Below are 16,550 nucleotides of genomic sequence, written 5' to 3'. Positions count from 1 at the left end.
TATTATGTATTATATAAATGTACAATTTATGTTAAATTTATAATTATATAAATTATAATTTTCATATTTATAATTTATAATAATATAATTATTGTAATCTGATCAGGTCACATGAAACTTTAGAAGATGTAAAAAGTTACAGATATCTTCTTTATCTTGAAATATGAAGGTAAAGGGCTCCTTCAGAATCTAATTTGTACCTCTTATTAATTAGAAGTGGTTCATTTCTAGTATCACTAGTGGGGATTATGCTCTCTTTAGCTTTAAATTAAAGCTAAAGAATAAAGTTAATGATGAGTCGAATCCAAACATATCCACAGCGACATGTTTCAAATTGCTTATTTCTTTAGCAGTGAGAAGGAGTCTCATTTCCTATCTACTATTTTTGGTTTGTAATTGGGAGAGAGAATGAAATATTAACTGGTCAACAGGGTATAATGTGGTGCTTATTATTTTATGCAAGCTTTCTAAAAATGATGTAAAGATAATGCCATTAATTGTTCATAAAATGGGAGCTGCAATTGTATCATCTCATGATCTGAGCCCAGCTATCTAAAATTTGATTAATGCCGTTAAGCAAAGCACAGTGTAATTCCAAGTTTGCACAGGTTACTGAAGCATCTGTAGTTTTTTGATCCAGCAAGGAAGTACTTGATTTGTTTCTGTAGCAGGGGTAAGGTGTTTTTAGCTACATTCTAGAAAAGAGGATGTAGGAGGGAGATTCGGAGGAAATACTTCACTCAAAGAAGCTCTTCTGAGAAACTGAATCTCACCGGCCGGGCCAGTTGAACCAAGAGAAGTAGCTACATAGCAATAAATCCCACCTCACGCCCAGGACAATTGTAGATTATTAGTTGTTGAACCCAGCGGAGTCTGTGCCTTCTGGTTGTTTTTCCCAGTCCCTGAGAAACTCAGCAAAAAGTCTGCCTGAACAGATATGCCTTGGACTCTGCCTTTGGCAGTCCATCAGAGAACGAGACTTCTAAGGGCCTTGTTGTAAGAATTTCTGCTGCAGATCACAGAGACTTATGTACTGGAAACTGATACCAGAAGCACCCCAGCTGGTCTTAACTCCCATGATGGAACAGAAGAGCAGAGGTGACTTTTGACATAACTGGGTCCTCATCCATTCTATTTTAAATTCCACCTGGATGCTACCAGTGTGGATCGGAGCACAGGCTTGTGACCACTGGCTCTCAGGAGGGGGCGGGAAATGGCATTCTGGATGTCCTGCTGCCCTTTGGTGACCTGAAAAGCCCGACTTGGAGCAGCAGAGGCGACACGAGTAATGAAACCAGGAGAAGGGGCAAGGGGTGGAGAAGGATGCTCTCTTGTCTTGCTTTTAAATTTTTCACAACTTTGAAAGTAAAAAAAAAAAAAGGTTTTTTTGTTTACTTGTCCTAGAAATTAAGATTGAAGAAACCTCATTAAGTGTTTATTAGAAAGTGGCTTATCTCTAATGATATTTTGTACTGGTTATGCAGTCTTTCAGAATGAGGGAATAAAAGTAAAATACGATCTTTGACAAGCAGGACTGGTCACTATTTGTCAAAACTGAAATCCATGGAGAACGTTAAATCTCTTCATACCCCTTTTCATTTTTTTTTTCCTGAATTCTGCAAAACAAAACAACTCAATTAATGAATTGTTATTGACCTTAATAAGTTATCATGAAAACTACTTCAGAAAATCTGGACTTTTATTTTTTTAAGGAGTACTATTTATGGAGAGAGCACTGGGCTGTCTATAATGGAAAAAAATAAATTTTCTCTCTTTTTTCCTTTCTTTTTTACTAAAATTGAGCCGTCTCAAACTTTAGGGGAAAAAACTTCAAGGGAAAAGTAGTTTTAGAAAGAACTGACGGTGTCTATCTTATTCCAACTGTTGGTCTGCATAATACATTTAATTGTTGTGATGTAATAAATACCCTGCTGTCAACAAAATGCCAGTCAAAAATCAATAAATGCTGAAACTGTATATTGGAGGCTGTTCCTACATTTAACCATTGGATACTATCTTCATTATGGTGGGCAGCATGTGGAAGTGGGTTTGTTAAGTCTGGTCAACTGACAGTTATCATTTCATGTTTACTCTTCTTCACCCAGTGGTGAATCACATTTAAATTTAGCTTTCATTTGTTCACTTTCCGGACTGAAACCTTTAATGACTTCTTATTTACTCTTTTAAACCCTTTGGTTTGACTTTTAAAAATCCTTCGCTCAGGATTTGTCCATAGCTGTCATTTTTTATTAAATTCACTCTATTTCCTCATGTTTATTCCCTCTAGGCAGCCCAGCTTCTTTCTTCCCTTTTCCACAAGCAAAGTCTGCATGTTTCTATTTCCATTACTTGAGAAACACTCTCTCTCCATGCCTAGAATTTTTTCCCTTTCCTCCCAAGCCCACCTACCCATTCTTTATGTCACATTTCTTCAGGAAGCCTTCCACAGTTCACCATATTAAAGCCTCTCTGTCTTCTACTTCACCCGAGGTACCTACCAGAAAATGTATCCTTTAATTTACTTCTGCTTTCTGAGGGTTTAACATGCCTTCATTGTAAGTCACCAATTAGATTATAAACCTCTTCAAATCAAAGAATACAAGGACTTGTTTTGCATCCGTCTCAATGCCTACAACCAGGCAAATGTGTAGTAGATACTCGGTATTGGTTGTGTGGTTGTTGTTTTAATAGGTAAAGCATCTCTTTTAATGCTGGAATAAGTGAAGCATAAAGTCGAAAACTGTCAGCTTTGATATCATCTACTAATTTGCCACTTTTCTATTGGAAATTCGCCATGACTTGTACCTAGGACGCTGCATTAGTGTGGGCCACGTGGTTTGCACAGTTTCCAAGGGGACCACCAGATTGCTAGGTCTAGAGTATTCACAGCTTCGGTTTCTGCTAGTGTTAAAATCAGTAAATAAACGGATACTCTTAAATCTTTCTGACAAATCTGTAGCCCTGCCACGTGCTCTTTCCAGGTACGTCTGTTGAGCTCTGCTAATAACTCCGACTGTTACTGGAGCTGTCTCCAGAGACGGCTTTTATTCCAGTCGGCAAGTGCTCAGAGCCCAGGAGATTTACAAGCGTTCAGAGACATAAACACGGATGGCGGAGAAGGTGCGAGGTGTGTTCCAACTGCAGCCCTCTCACCTTCTGTTAGTGATTACGGGAAGGGAGGCATCAATATAAAAACAGCCGGTTCGAGGGCTCTCAAGTTCGCAATCTGATGAAGTCTTCTGGTGCCAGACCAACTTCTGGGGTTGTCACATGGCTTAGGGAAGCAGCTTCCAAAATGTGCTGAAAACCACAATATTGATATGCTGGGCCACATGCCAGAACAGAGCCTGAGTCCAGCCGACTGGGTAAAGGATTCCAGTTGCTACTTGAGCACCAGCGTATTGTCTGCAGTCCCCGGGGCACACTCATGAAACCAGCACCAGACAAACACATTGGAGCCACTTTTTAATGCTGTTTTGGGGAGAGAGCTAATATTTGCCTTATAGGTTAACTGAGTTATAGCAGGCTTCGGCAGAATGGAGTTTTCCTTCAGGAACTGATTTGGCCTTCAGCATATCTTAATCTTGGAGTGATTGTTGGCAGTCCAGGGTGGGGTTCGGCTCTGGAATCTTCCCCTTTGCTACTTCCCTCCTCTCCCTGCCCCAGGGGTTCTGATGAATAAAGCATGCACACAGAGAACAGAACCAGTTTGGGCAAAGTATCAGGTTTATTAGTCGAGCTTTGATTATGCAAAGTGAAGTTTTCTTCCCCCTGAATTGAAGATAGCAAGGCAGAGCCCGTAGATCCACCCAGTCTCACGCTGAGAAGCTGGGCCTGAGAGAGGAGGCTGGCAGGAGGCCACCGGAAGTGGAGAGGGCAGCTCACTCTCCCGAAGCATGTCCACCAGGCCTGTGAAGAGAGCATGTGGGGCTATCTTGCTTTGGAGGGACCTCAGTGGTATCAGGGACCAATTGACTGGCCACTCTTTTCTCTGCAGGGGAGGAATAACCATGAGATAGGAAATAAGGTACAGATTTCCTCATCATGGAAGAAAGAAATGAGAGTGCAGGTACTTGAAGGATGTTTTCACTTCCTGGGGCAGAGAGAGCAAGATAATCAGCTCTCTACCTACTGATAATCAGCGGATAATCAGTCTGCTGCCTTCTGTAAAATGCAGCATTGCAAGCCCTCAAGATAGATGCCCAGGCAGATGAAGAACTCTCATGGGAGCTATGGGCAGGAGAACTATAAAGGCTGTGGACTGTATTCGGAGAAAAGGCAAGCTATGCAGTGATGATTAGCATCGATGTAGGGAGCTGTGAGTCAGGGGCACAACAACGCTCATTGCAGCACTAGCCCCCTGTGCTCTTCGAAGACACTCTTGATTATGCTGACGGACCCAGAGGAGCAGATGGATGAATTCACCAAAAATCATAGTGTCCCTGCATAAGGCCATCCTCCTCCACTTATTTAACCTCAGAGCACACTATTTGGTTTATTTTTTGGCTTGTAGTTTCCATTGGTAACTGTAAAATTAATTCATTGTCCCTCACAGGTTGTCATCATCTCAGGGAAGTGGCCTAGAAACATGTTGGGTGGTCTACAGTAATCAATACAAGGTTAGAAAGGTAGAGAAGTCATAAAATAGGTCATCAACAGGAGGCTTAACATAGGAGGATAAATTTGAAAACTATATTGTCATATGGATGTAGATGGATGTTCATTAAAATGCTGAAGAAATATTTTGATTAATTTCGCATGCACAATTGTTTGTTGATAAGTTGCATACAATTTTAGGCCAGACAAAACACATTAGGGCTGCTTATGATTGCATATAAAGAAATAAGCTATATTTTTTCAGGATAATTTAAGTCATTTGATAACACATAACAGAGGGTTATTTTTGTTAATTGTTTGCTTTAGGGTGTGTCTTGACTTGGCATTCCAAAGCAAAAGAAAGGAGTTGAAAATCATAAATATATTTCACAGCTAGAGAAAACAGAAGAACCACTTAGAAAGATTAAGGTCACACAGCATTATTTACCTTTCTGACTGAGTTCTATTCTGTAGCCTCTTGGACTCTTTCTTTCTTGTAATCTTTCTGTGCTTTTTTTCCTCATATTTAAACTATATCTACCATTCTGTAGTCTAATCAAAATAGTACAATAGAAAATCAAGGGAACTTTGCAAAACAACTTAAATAAAATCATCCTTCTACCAAAATTCTCACACTACTACAGGTTTTTAAAAATTATTTATATGACATAATTAAACAATTATCTAAGTCTTGTAACAACAAAAAAAAAAACAGCAGTGTCCTACTTCCCCATTTGCCATATATCATTCTGTAAGAATAATAACTTTCAGCTCTTTTAGCTGAATTCTTTTGGTATTTTGCTCCAACTTGTTAAGTATCACCCTTGTACTGTTACTTCTTAATTTTGAAAATTTTAGGCATTGTCTGTAACTTTCCACTGTGGAAGTTGAGGATTTGTTTTGTTTCCCCAGCCCTACTCCCTCATACTTATTTTTGTAGCCTTTATATTCCCAATACAGATGTCAAAAAATTGTGGTTAGATCAGCAGTCAGTTTTTATATTATTGTGGCACATAATGTTATTGATGCTAAGCTATGTAGCATACCATGATTGTTTCCTTTCTTTTCTTTACTTGCCTTTTCTCCCTATTTTCCTGTTTTGCTTTCTTTTTTTTAATTTGTTTTTTGACCATATCTTGCTCGTGTGGGATCTTAGTTCCTGGACAAGGGATCTAACTCTCATCCCCTATAGTGAAAGCCCCGAGACTTAACCCTGGACCACCGAGGAAGGCCCCTATTTTCCTGGCTTCTATGTGCTTATCACAAATCTAACCCCAAGCCTCCCAATTTTCTAAATGTCCTCAGATGAGTCAGTGCATGTGTGTGCTTGCTGAGTCCCTTCAATAGTGTCTGACTCTTTGGAACCCTATGGAATGTAGCCCATCAGCCTCCTCTTTCCATGGGATTCTCCAGGCAAGAATACAGGAGTGGGTTACCATGCCCTCCTCCAGGGGATCTTCTTGACCCAGGAATTGAAACTGAATCGCCTGCGGCTTCTGCACTGGGGGCGGATTCTTTACCGCTGAGCCACGAGAGCAGCCCCAGATGAATCAGAAGTTTCATCAGTTCTATATTTTTGGCAGTGTGTCCCCACGTCCTGTGACCTGCCCCCACCTGGATTGGTTGCCTCCACATCTGTGATCTGCTTCACCATCATCACAGAGATCACATTTTTCTTGTGTCTTTGTAGAAAGCTCAGTTTCTGAATCTTATCTATTTCCCATCATTGTTATATTCCTCTATTCTAGGGGAGCACGTACTCCTGTAGCTTCCGAAGAAAGAGTGAATGGGAGATAAACTAAGCTTTATGAGAACTTGCCTGTCTTAGAATAGCTGTTTCCCATTCTAGCAGTTTGACTAGTATTACATTCTAGGTTAGGGATAATTTCCTTTCAGAATTTTGAACACACTTCTCCATTGTTTTCTAGCTCCCATTTTTACTATCAAAATACCAGAATGTACTATAATTCCAGATCCTTTTGTATATGAATTAATTTTTTCCTTTGATATCTTTAAAAATCTCTTTCTCTATGATATTTGAAAATTTCATGATGGTGTGGCTAGATGTTGGTGTCTTTTCACCTACTCTAGACTCTCAGTAGACCATCTCAATGTGAAACTTAGGTTTTTATAGGAAAAACAATTTAAAATTGTTTCATTGATGATTTTCTTTCCTCTGTGTCCTTCCTCCTTTTTTAGAACTTTTATTTTGTGAGGATTGGATCAACTTTCTGGTTCTGTAACTTTTGTAACTACTCTGTTCTAATGTCATATCTTTTTTTCTCTCTGATTTCTACGAGAGTTTCTCAGTTGTATCATTTTTTGCTTCTATTGAATTTTTCATTTCTGCTAGTATAAATATGGATATGTGAATATGTGCATGTGTGTGTGATTTCCAAGAGATGGTCTTTACATTCTCTGCATGTTTCATTTCACAATTAATTAATATCCTGTGGTGATTTTAAGGGTGTGATATCTTCTTGCCATTTTTAGTATATGTATTAGTTTCTTATTACTGCTGTAGAAATTCTCACAATTTTAGTGACTTAAAATAACATATATTTATTATGTTACAGGGGCTTTCCTGGTGGCTCAGTGGTAAAGAATCTGCCTACCAATGCAGAAGATGCAAGTTCCATCCCTGGATCAAGAAGATCCCCTGGAGGAGGAAATGGAAACCCACTCCAGTATTCTTTACTGGGAAAATTCCATGGACAGAGGAGCCTTGCAGGCTACAGCCCACGGGGTCACAAAGAGTTGGACACGACTGAAGCGACCGAGCACACATTATATTACAGTGCTGGAGGTCAGATGTCTGTAGGGTCGATCTGTGGGTCAGCAGGGCTGCGCTCCTTCTGATGGCTCAAGGGGAAAATCTCTTTCCTTGCCATTTCTAGCTTCTAGAGGCTGCCTGCATTCCTTGGCTGCCTCAAGTCACTCTGACCTCTGGTTCTATGACCTCTGACCTCCTTCCCTGACTGTGACCCTCCTGTCTCCCTCTCATAAGGACTTTGCTGATTATGTTGGGATCATGTGGAAAACCTAGGAGTATCTCTCCCTTTCAAGATTCTGACCTTAATTACACCTGCAAAATCTCTTTTGCCATGTAAGGTAACACACAAATACATCCTAAGACTCAGAGCATTGTAGTGGGTTGAGAGTTGTCCCCTCCAAAAAATATCTCCACTGCCTCATACCCAGGACCTGTGAATATGATCTTATTTGGATTTTTCTGAATTATATTTCTTTGCAGACATAATTAAATTCAGAATCTTAAATTATATTGTCATGGGTAATCTGGTTGGGCCCCAAACCCAATGACAAGAGCCCTCATGAAAGATGGCAGAGAAGACAAAGAGGAAAGGAAGGAGGCTGTGTGAAGACTGAGGAGGACCTTGGAGCAGTGCAACAGGGAACATTTGGAGCCACCAGCAGCTGGAGGAGGGGGACTTCCCTGGTGGATCAGTGGTTAAGAATCCACATTCCAATGCAGGGGACACAGGTTCAATCCCTGGTTGGGCAACTAAGATTCCGTGTGCCTCAGGGCAACTAAGCCTGGGCACCACTGTGAGAAAGAAGCAGATCTCATGTGCCACAGCTTAGATCTGATGCAGCCAAAAATAAGTAAATAAATATTAAAAAAAAAAAAAAAAAAAAGAAGCTGGAGGCAAGGAAGTATTCTCCTCTAGAGCCTGCACTGGGACTCTAGCCCTACTGACATCATTTTTTTTGGATTTCTGGTCTGCAAAACTGTGAGCGAACAAAGTTCTGCTGTTTTTAAGGCACTCTGTGGTATTTTGTTATGACAACTCTGAAAAACCAGTACAGATGTGGACATATTTGGGGGGCCATTATTCTGTCTAACATAGTATATTAATGATATTATTTGCGATTTTCTTACCCCTGCTTATTGCTTTCATCAGTTTGTTTTGTCTCTATCTGTCATTATAGAAGCTTGCCTCAGATGCTCAGGATTACGAGTGGCGTAGTCAGTTAGCTCTGAGCATATGGGTAGGACTTACTGATTTTGGATTTTCTGTTAGAGTGATCTCAATGGGTCGTTTTGGTAGCGAATCTCTAATACCAGTATGTTTATGTCTTGTCTCTTAGACTAGTCAGGTTCCCCCCAAAAGACTATCCCAGTCTCCTGTTTTGGTGATATTGGCTAATGTTTTTCAGTCTAGCAGAGGGGAGGACTTGAGAGGTTCACTGTTTAAATATTGTGTGGGTTTGTTTGTTTCAGTATGACTAGCCTTGTACAGAAAATCTAATAAAGACCTCACTGAAATATCTTGGTAACTTAAAGGGTTAAACTTCCACGCTGGAAACACTTGAATCAAAATAAAGGACAATATTTATTACTAGGAAATGTTAAGAAGTACAGTTAGCAAAGGAGTGACCATGGTTAGGTTTATTCTCAAAACAAGAAGACTCTCATGATTCTGAAGACTAAGCTAAGAAAAGGATTAGTCCTTTTCAAAAGTACCACTAATCAGATTAGTCAGTAAAAAATATGACATTTTTCTTTTTCGACTACAATTAGCCTCTCTCTGATTAAGAGCATCTTTGTATATTGTTAGCAATGCAGTTACCTAATGGCTATAAAACCAAACACACATCTGGATAATTGAAAATGTTAGCTTCCAATTGGAGACGATGACCCATTGTTGCCTGTTTGTGGCACAGCCTCTAAGTTCCACTTGCTGAATTTGTGGTTAACTTTTAGAGCATTTTGGCTGACGGATAATCATGACACCAAATGACATCTGCTACCACTTCATAAGGTTTCTAAACCCCCTGTTTCTTTCTTGCTCCCATTCCTTTCTTTCCTTTATTCTCATGTTCTCTTGCTCCCTCTTTTTAGTTTTCTTTCCTTGTAACCTGATGACCAAAACTGGCTTGCCTTCCCAAATGGTGTACTAGCCAAAAAACAAAACAAAACAACCCTGATCTTTCTGGAACTGCAAGAATTGGTCGTTTAAATGTTTGAATCCTGTACCCCCAAGAAAACTTTGGCCAGTGGTCATCTTTCAGTGCAATGTAGAAATAAACACTGCAAAGTCGAGCATACTCTGTTTAGGCTAAGAGCTATGCTTTGTATTTGCAGGGGAGAGACGGGAAGAATAGAAGTTTTTTGTAGTTTACCCTCAGGCCACTAAAATACCTACTTTTCTGGAGACCAGATACATGGTCAAATTTTAAAAATCCTTTAAAGTCCTTTACAACATGGAATTTCACCACTGTGTTCTTTAATCTGCCTTGTTTACCAGTGACTATTCACATCTTAGAAGCTTGATGAACATATGTTCTCATATAAATGATCTGGAGGAGTTTGTGTAGAAGCTCTGGGGGCAAGGACTACTGTCATTGTACACTTGACTAAGTAATTCATTTTCCCTCTGAAAAATGCACCTGCACAGAACCACGAGAATGGATAAAACACTTAGGACACAGCTTACCAGATGAGACAAATTGTTGTTGGCAGTCCCTGAGATAGTTGGCATCATAGCCCGATTGCACTGATATTCAAATCCTCTAAGCAATAAAGGAGGAACATAAGCTTTTTGTTTCCATCAACAGTTAAGCCGATGAGTGATCGTCTCCATTTAACAATGCTATACGTCTTCGGCAACCGTCTAAAAATGGCCTGCCTTTAGATGCATTGGGCCTCCTGCTTAAAAATGCAGTGCAAACAAAAGCACAATCTTTCATTGCTTTATCATCTGAATGATCTGGAGGGGTTTGTTTGGAAGCTCTAGACGGCTGAGAGGACCACTGTCATTATATTCTTGGCTAAGCAAGTTTTAGTTTGCCTTGGGCAGTGGAAACCTGCAAATGAAGAGCTGGAAGGGGAAAAATTGTGGGTCTTCTAGCTAGGTCTTCTGACTAAGCTAAATTTATAACATGGGAAACAATGGTAGGTAATGGGAATAGCCCAATCAGGCTATCTCTGAAATCTTCACCTCTCCAGGTGAAAAATTTGAATTCCTTTAACAGTTCCACAAAGGTACTATATTCCAAGTTTGCTGATCAAGGATACATGATTTAAATTTCAGTTTTTAGAAGTGAACTTGGCTTGATACTTGGGCACATTGGCAGCCAATGCCCCTTGCTTCTCAGACACCTTTTTTTCTCTGAGGAATCTTCTTTGCCATGGGGTTTCCCTCAAAATCATACCCCATTCCTCTATTTACTCAGTGCATTGAGTTTAGCTAGCTACTGGGAGAAAAACTGTGTGAATAAAATCACTCATACTTGAAGAGTCTAACAGCCCCAATGTTCCAAGGATATTAGCATCTTAAGAGACCCTGAAGGTTAATGTAAGTGATTTCACTAACTGAAAGGATTTCCAACGGAAGAATCTAGTAAAATAAGGAATTGCCGACGCAGTGGGGAGCCATCTGGTAACAAAGCAAGGAAGCTTTCCTTTTGCCCTAAATTCCAATCAACTGTGCAGAAGTAAGAGCATCATTTGCAGCCCTCTTTACACCTCCCATATGCATATTTAAAAGGCATATATAATGCCACTTGCAAAACTAAATTGCTGAAGAATATATTTGCCATCTAGTTTTAGGAAAAAATATGCAGACAGATCTTTTAGTTAATCCACTGTTGCAAAAAATTATGGAATTGATGAGTGTAAAAGATGCAAGTACCTATTTGAAACTCACCAGAAACAGATGTCTACCTATGCTTTTCAGTGAAAATGTTATCCCTCTATGCATAGCACTTTCAATTCCATAATTAGATTCAGTTGCATTGTTAATGTACTGTTGACATTAACTTGTATCTCATACACACAAGACTGGGAATACATATATGTTAACTTGAAACAGCTGTTTGCAAAATTACTACAATATGGCCAATACTTCTTTTAACCGTTATGTCCTTCCATTCAAACATGATTTGCATCTGTAAGCACTTATTATATATAAAATTAAAGGAAGATTTATGACATAAAAATGATAAATTTTGATGTTACATTAATATTGCATTTGACAATAGCACAGTAGAAAAAGAAAGTTAATAGAAATCTTTCTACAGATCAGAAGCCGTGCCTCACTGGTATGCACGCCGGAAGGGGCGTCTTCCCACATACCCCAGGGTCCAGGTAGCAGACAACTCTGGGTGAGGCCATCTCTACAGCCTGTCTCTTGTCTCCTCTGTTCTTGGGAATGACAGAATCTTTGAGATAGTTATGTGATGCTCCTCACTTCTTCCAACAGCCCCATTTCTGGTTAGCTGATATCTGAAATTCCCCAACTAAAAATGTCTGACTTTGTTCTCTCAAAACCAGTACGCTTGTGAGGGTTTGAGGTATTGGCCCTCATGTTTCATTGAACCTGGCCATAATTTCATGAGGCCCTCTCGAGTTTTGATGCAGGCAGGGAAGCAACTGCTGAGATGAGCAATGAGAAGGGACAGCAAAGAGAAGGCAGGAGCACCTCTGTCTTGCACAGACTGCAAACCTTAAGGCCTGGCACTCAACGGTCAGCAGCTCCCCGAGAGCCTAACTGCGTCCCCCAGAGCCCAGGCGGACAGCGTCCATGTGTGGCTCACACCTACCCCAGCTCCCTCTTCTGGGCCTTACCTTAGTCCAAGGGGTTCCATGGGAACAGACCAACAACTAGAAGGGGTTTAAGAAGCACTAACACTGTTTATTGGGCTTCCCAGGGGGCTCAGCAGTAAAGAATCCACCTGCAATGCAGGAGACACAGGAGACATGGGTTCGATCCCTGGGTTCGGAAGATCCCCTGGAGAAGGGAATGGCAACCCACTCCAGTATTCTTGCCTGGAGAATCCCATGAACAGAGGAGCCTGGCAGGCTAAGTCCATGGGGTTGCAAAGAGTCGGACTTGACTGAGTGACTAATACTTTCAACTTTCAACGCTATTTCTAACATAATGCTTTGTCAAAGCCTCTATTTTGAGTTCTATTTTGAGAATGATTTCTAACTCCCAAAAAATGGTAGAATTGGGTAGTGCATTTATTTTTTCATGTTAGAAAAATTCATTGAATGTCTTTTCTGTGCTATGCAATTTATTTCTAAACTGAGAACCCAAAGATAAAAATACTAAATGAAAGAAGCCAGCTGCAAAAGAACACATATTGTATGACTCCATGCACAGGACACACTCAGGGCAGGTTGATCTATAGATACACAAAGCAGATGAGCAGTTGTCTAAGGCTGGGGTGGAGAAGAGAAAAGGGGGGAGAGTAAGCCCTGTATTTCTTTTTAGGGGGACAAAAAATGTTCTAAGTTTAGATTATAGTGATGGTTGCAAATAAGTAAATTCACTAAAAACCATTGAATTGCACACTTGAAATGAACACATTTTATGGTATGTAAACTATATCTCAGGTTTCCTGGGTGGCACTAGTGGTGAAGTACCCACCTGCCAATGCAGGAGACTAGAGTAGCAGGTTTGATACCTGGGTCTGGAAGATCCCCTGGTGGAAGGCATGGCAACCCACTCCAGTATTCCTGCCTGAAGAATCCCATGGCAGAGGAGCCTGGGGGGCTACAGTCCATAGGGTCGCAGAGTCAGACATGACTGAAGTGATTTATTATGCACACATGAACACATTCAAACTATATCTCAATAAACAGTTAAAAGGAAATAGTAAATAAGCACAACCAAACAAGCAAAAAACTCAGTTCCTTCCTTGTGGGGTTGATATTCCAGTGGGTACAGATTATTAAACAGACAAAGGAAGAGAAATGTTGAGATGGGGGTGGTGTGAAGCCAAGAGCTCTGGGGAAACACAAAGAAAGCCCACTTTGACTAGTATTTGGGGAATCAGAAGAGGATTTCCAGAGAAGATGACATCTCAGCTGAGAGGCAGTAGCCAGAGGAAGGAGGATGAGAGAGAAATATATGCTGAGCTCCAACTCTGTGTTAGGAATTACATGGTAGAAACATGAGGAAGAGTTAATCCCAGGCCTTGAGAAGCTCAGGTTAGTGGAAGGAGCATGTAAATAGCACATTATAGATAGTTATTACATTATGTGGTAGTGCAACGACAGAGTTGAATATAGGGGCTGCGGAGGTAACAAAAAGGGGAAAATAATCCACCTGAAGGAGGCAGTTCCATTTTGGCCTAATGAGCTGTAGAACTGTGATCTTCCCAGTGCCTTTTATGGAACCTGACCTCACCCCAGCTTGCTCCTGCTCAATTACTTAGTTCTGTCCGACTCTGTGCAACCCTATGGACTATAGCCCACCAGGCTCCTCTGTCCATGGAATTTTTCAGGCAAGAATACTAGAGTGGGTTGCTATTTCTGCCTCGAGGGGATCTTCCCAACCCAGGGGGTTCGAACTCACTTCTGCTGTGTCTCCTGCATTGCAAGCCAGTCATCGGTGAAGACCCAGGATTCAGTCAAGCTACCCGCTCCTTCCCCTCTATGTCTACCTTTACCTGTGGGAAAGACCTGCAAGATCAGAGCAGCTTAAGGAAGATGTGAGATGGAGAGTGGGGAGGAGGTGAGGGATAGGGCACATCAAGGTATCCCCGACAAAGAGTAATTCCCCTCAGGGAGCCCTAGTGATCCATTTTTATTCTCAACAGAGCTTGGAGCTGCCCAGTTCTTTTTCTCCAAGCTCACTTTATCATCTTAGTGGATTCCAAGCTTTGCTAGCATCTTCTTCTGCTGATCGCTTCTGGCAGTTCGGTCGCTTGTCACTTCCCGAGAGAGACATCTGCCAGAAACCTCCCCTCACACACCCCTCAGGGCTCTGCTTGGCAGACGCCTCCAGCCGCATTCCCCACGTGTCTGGACGAGCACCTGCCTGAGGCCTCCAGAGATGGAGAACCTGCTATCCTAAAGGTTTTCTACAGGTTATAAATCAAAAATAAGAGGAAAGTTTTAAAGAAATGAATATAATGTTTATACGATATTTGGTACCTCTCAGCTATCTATTTAATTTTGTGTGCATGTGTATGCACACAAGGACACATATATTTGCACACATATGTGTATTTTTTTTCCAGTATGAACTTTTATTTAAAATAATCCAGAATTCCTGTTTCTGAATCCCTTATTTGACACACGTGCTCTGCCCAGACACAAACCAGAGAAGGCTTGATTTTGGCCTCCAAGTTTGTGCTTTCATGTCTGCAGACACAGGATAACAAGTCTGTGCTCAGTGAAAGGGAAGGCATTTATTTTCACTGTAATTGATAACAGTTTACTGAAGATGCAACCCAGGGAAGCTTCCATTGGAAGAGAAATCGACTTTCAGCAACTCAGTACTTCAAAGGCTCATGACGACCCCAGGTAACAGAAAAACACTACTTAGGCCAATCACCCACTTGAGACTGCCCATCCTTCTGGAAAGTGGAAACTTGAGATACAATGTCTGTATCAGCTTCATCTCAGAATCCATAAATAATTCATGGAAGATTTCCATTTATTGATAGAGTAGGTGGCCAAAAGAGTTCTGGTTGTTTACTAATAACAAGGCCCCGGAAACTCCATCCTATTGAAATGATTCCTGTTCTTGGCAGGAGTAATTGTGCTAAGGTTGTATCCACACCCTTTTAAAAACATGCCATTGATTCTGCATAAGTAATGCGAACATTGGAATGGGGACTCTTTAGAGACAAGTATGGACAGAGACCAGGTTCTCCCCAGGGGGTATGCACATGTGATGGAAACTGGTGAACCCAAATCTGTGTCATTTGATGACTAAACTCATTTTAGGCTACAAAGGCATTGTTTCAATTCCCTTCTGTGTGATTCTTAATTCAGACCAAATTTATCTTGGTCTAAGTAGAAGAAGTAGCTGCAAATAATTTCATGCCTTGCCAATGACATGGGCACCAATTTTTAACAAAAGGCTCATAAACTCTTTTTATGATACTGTAAAACTGGTGTGCTCATGCCCATTAAAACATAAGCTTCATGTTACATGTAATTAAGGTGAGGAGGAGAGAGTAAAAGTGTAAGTCTTAAAATGTATCTTGTATTACATACTAAATGCATGCATAAAATACCACACACATTCCATTTCAAAGGCAAAGCTAAGGATAAACAGTAGAGTGAACGACGCCATAGGTGAAAAAAAGAAATGAATTGAAAAATGGATTGCTCTTTCAAGTTCTCCAGAGGTTATACTATATTGGTGGTTAGAGGTCACTTTCTATTTTTTCTGATTGTAAATAAGAAGATATCATTAAAGGCACATTCAGTTGCTATTTGGTTTGTCTAAGTTATAATTTTTGGTCCAATAAAGTTTGAAAATTATTATTTATTTTTTCCTTAGGAATGAAACCCTCCAAATGACTTGTGTATTAAGAAGAAGTTTGAAGAGATGTCCAGGGTCTGTCAAAGACAGCTGGAGAGGGTGTTCATAATTTTTATCCATCCCAGAAGCCATTGTGGGAAGAAGCTCTCTTCTCTATGTAGCCCCCTTTTCTGACCAAGTCTCATGATGATGGGCCTAATGCATAAACATAAGCCATACTGGTTTCAGTGCTGACATTTTATACCATCCTCTCATCTCCATGTATTGATTGCACGTATTGACGTCAAGAGTCTTGAATACCAAACCTTCAGCTGTTAACATAAGAAAATCTACAGGAGACCAAACAACCTCTTATACCGAAGTGGAGATTAGTGGATATATGTTTGAACATATGTTACAACATATGCCCATTTTATGTTCATGTTAAATTTTTTTCTAATGTTTGAATCAATAATTTAATTTTAAAAGCAGACAAATTATAGGCCAAATAAAAAGTTAAATTATAGACTGTAAATAAAATAAAAATTTTGACCTTGATGCCATAGACTAAGATTTTAATCTATAGATTTTGAACAGATTTTATTATTTAAAAAGATGGAAATACAATTGAATAACATATGTAAATAAATCACATACCATCACCATTAAATCATTTAAACTAGCATTAAAAGCCACATCAAATTGATGTATTTCACCAGCCAACCA

At 40.2% G+C, this 16,550-nt stretch overlaps 1 long non-coding RNA gene across 1 annotated transcript in view; it reads left to right on the top strand.

Moving 5' to 3' along the window:
• The window catches only part of LOC133072437 (uncharacterized), a 22,658-nt gene extending 6,108 nt beyond the window's left edge, over window positions 1-16,550 (top strand). The window contains exons 4-5 of the long non-coding RNA XR_009696735.1: window positions 7,173-7,402; window positions 15,864-16,550. This is a non-coding gene — a long non-coding RNA (uncharacterized LOC133072437). The remainder of the gene's footprint in view (window positions 1-7,172; window positions 7,403-15,863) is intronic.

The sequence above is a fragment of the Dama dama genome, chromosome 18, assembly GCF_033118175.1.
Source record: "Dama dama isolate Ldn47 chromosome 18, ASM3311817v1, whole genome shotgun sequence".
In the NCBI taxonomy this organism is placed as follows: Eukaryota; Metazoa; Chordata; class Mammalia; order Artiodactyla; family Cervidae; genus Dama; species Dama dama.
This window is presented reverse-complemented; position numbering and strand designations above follow the sequence as displayed.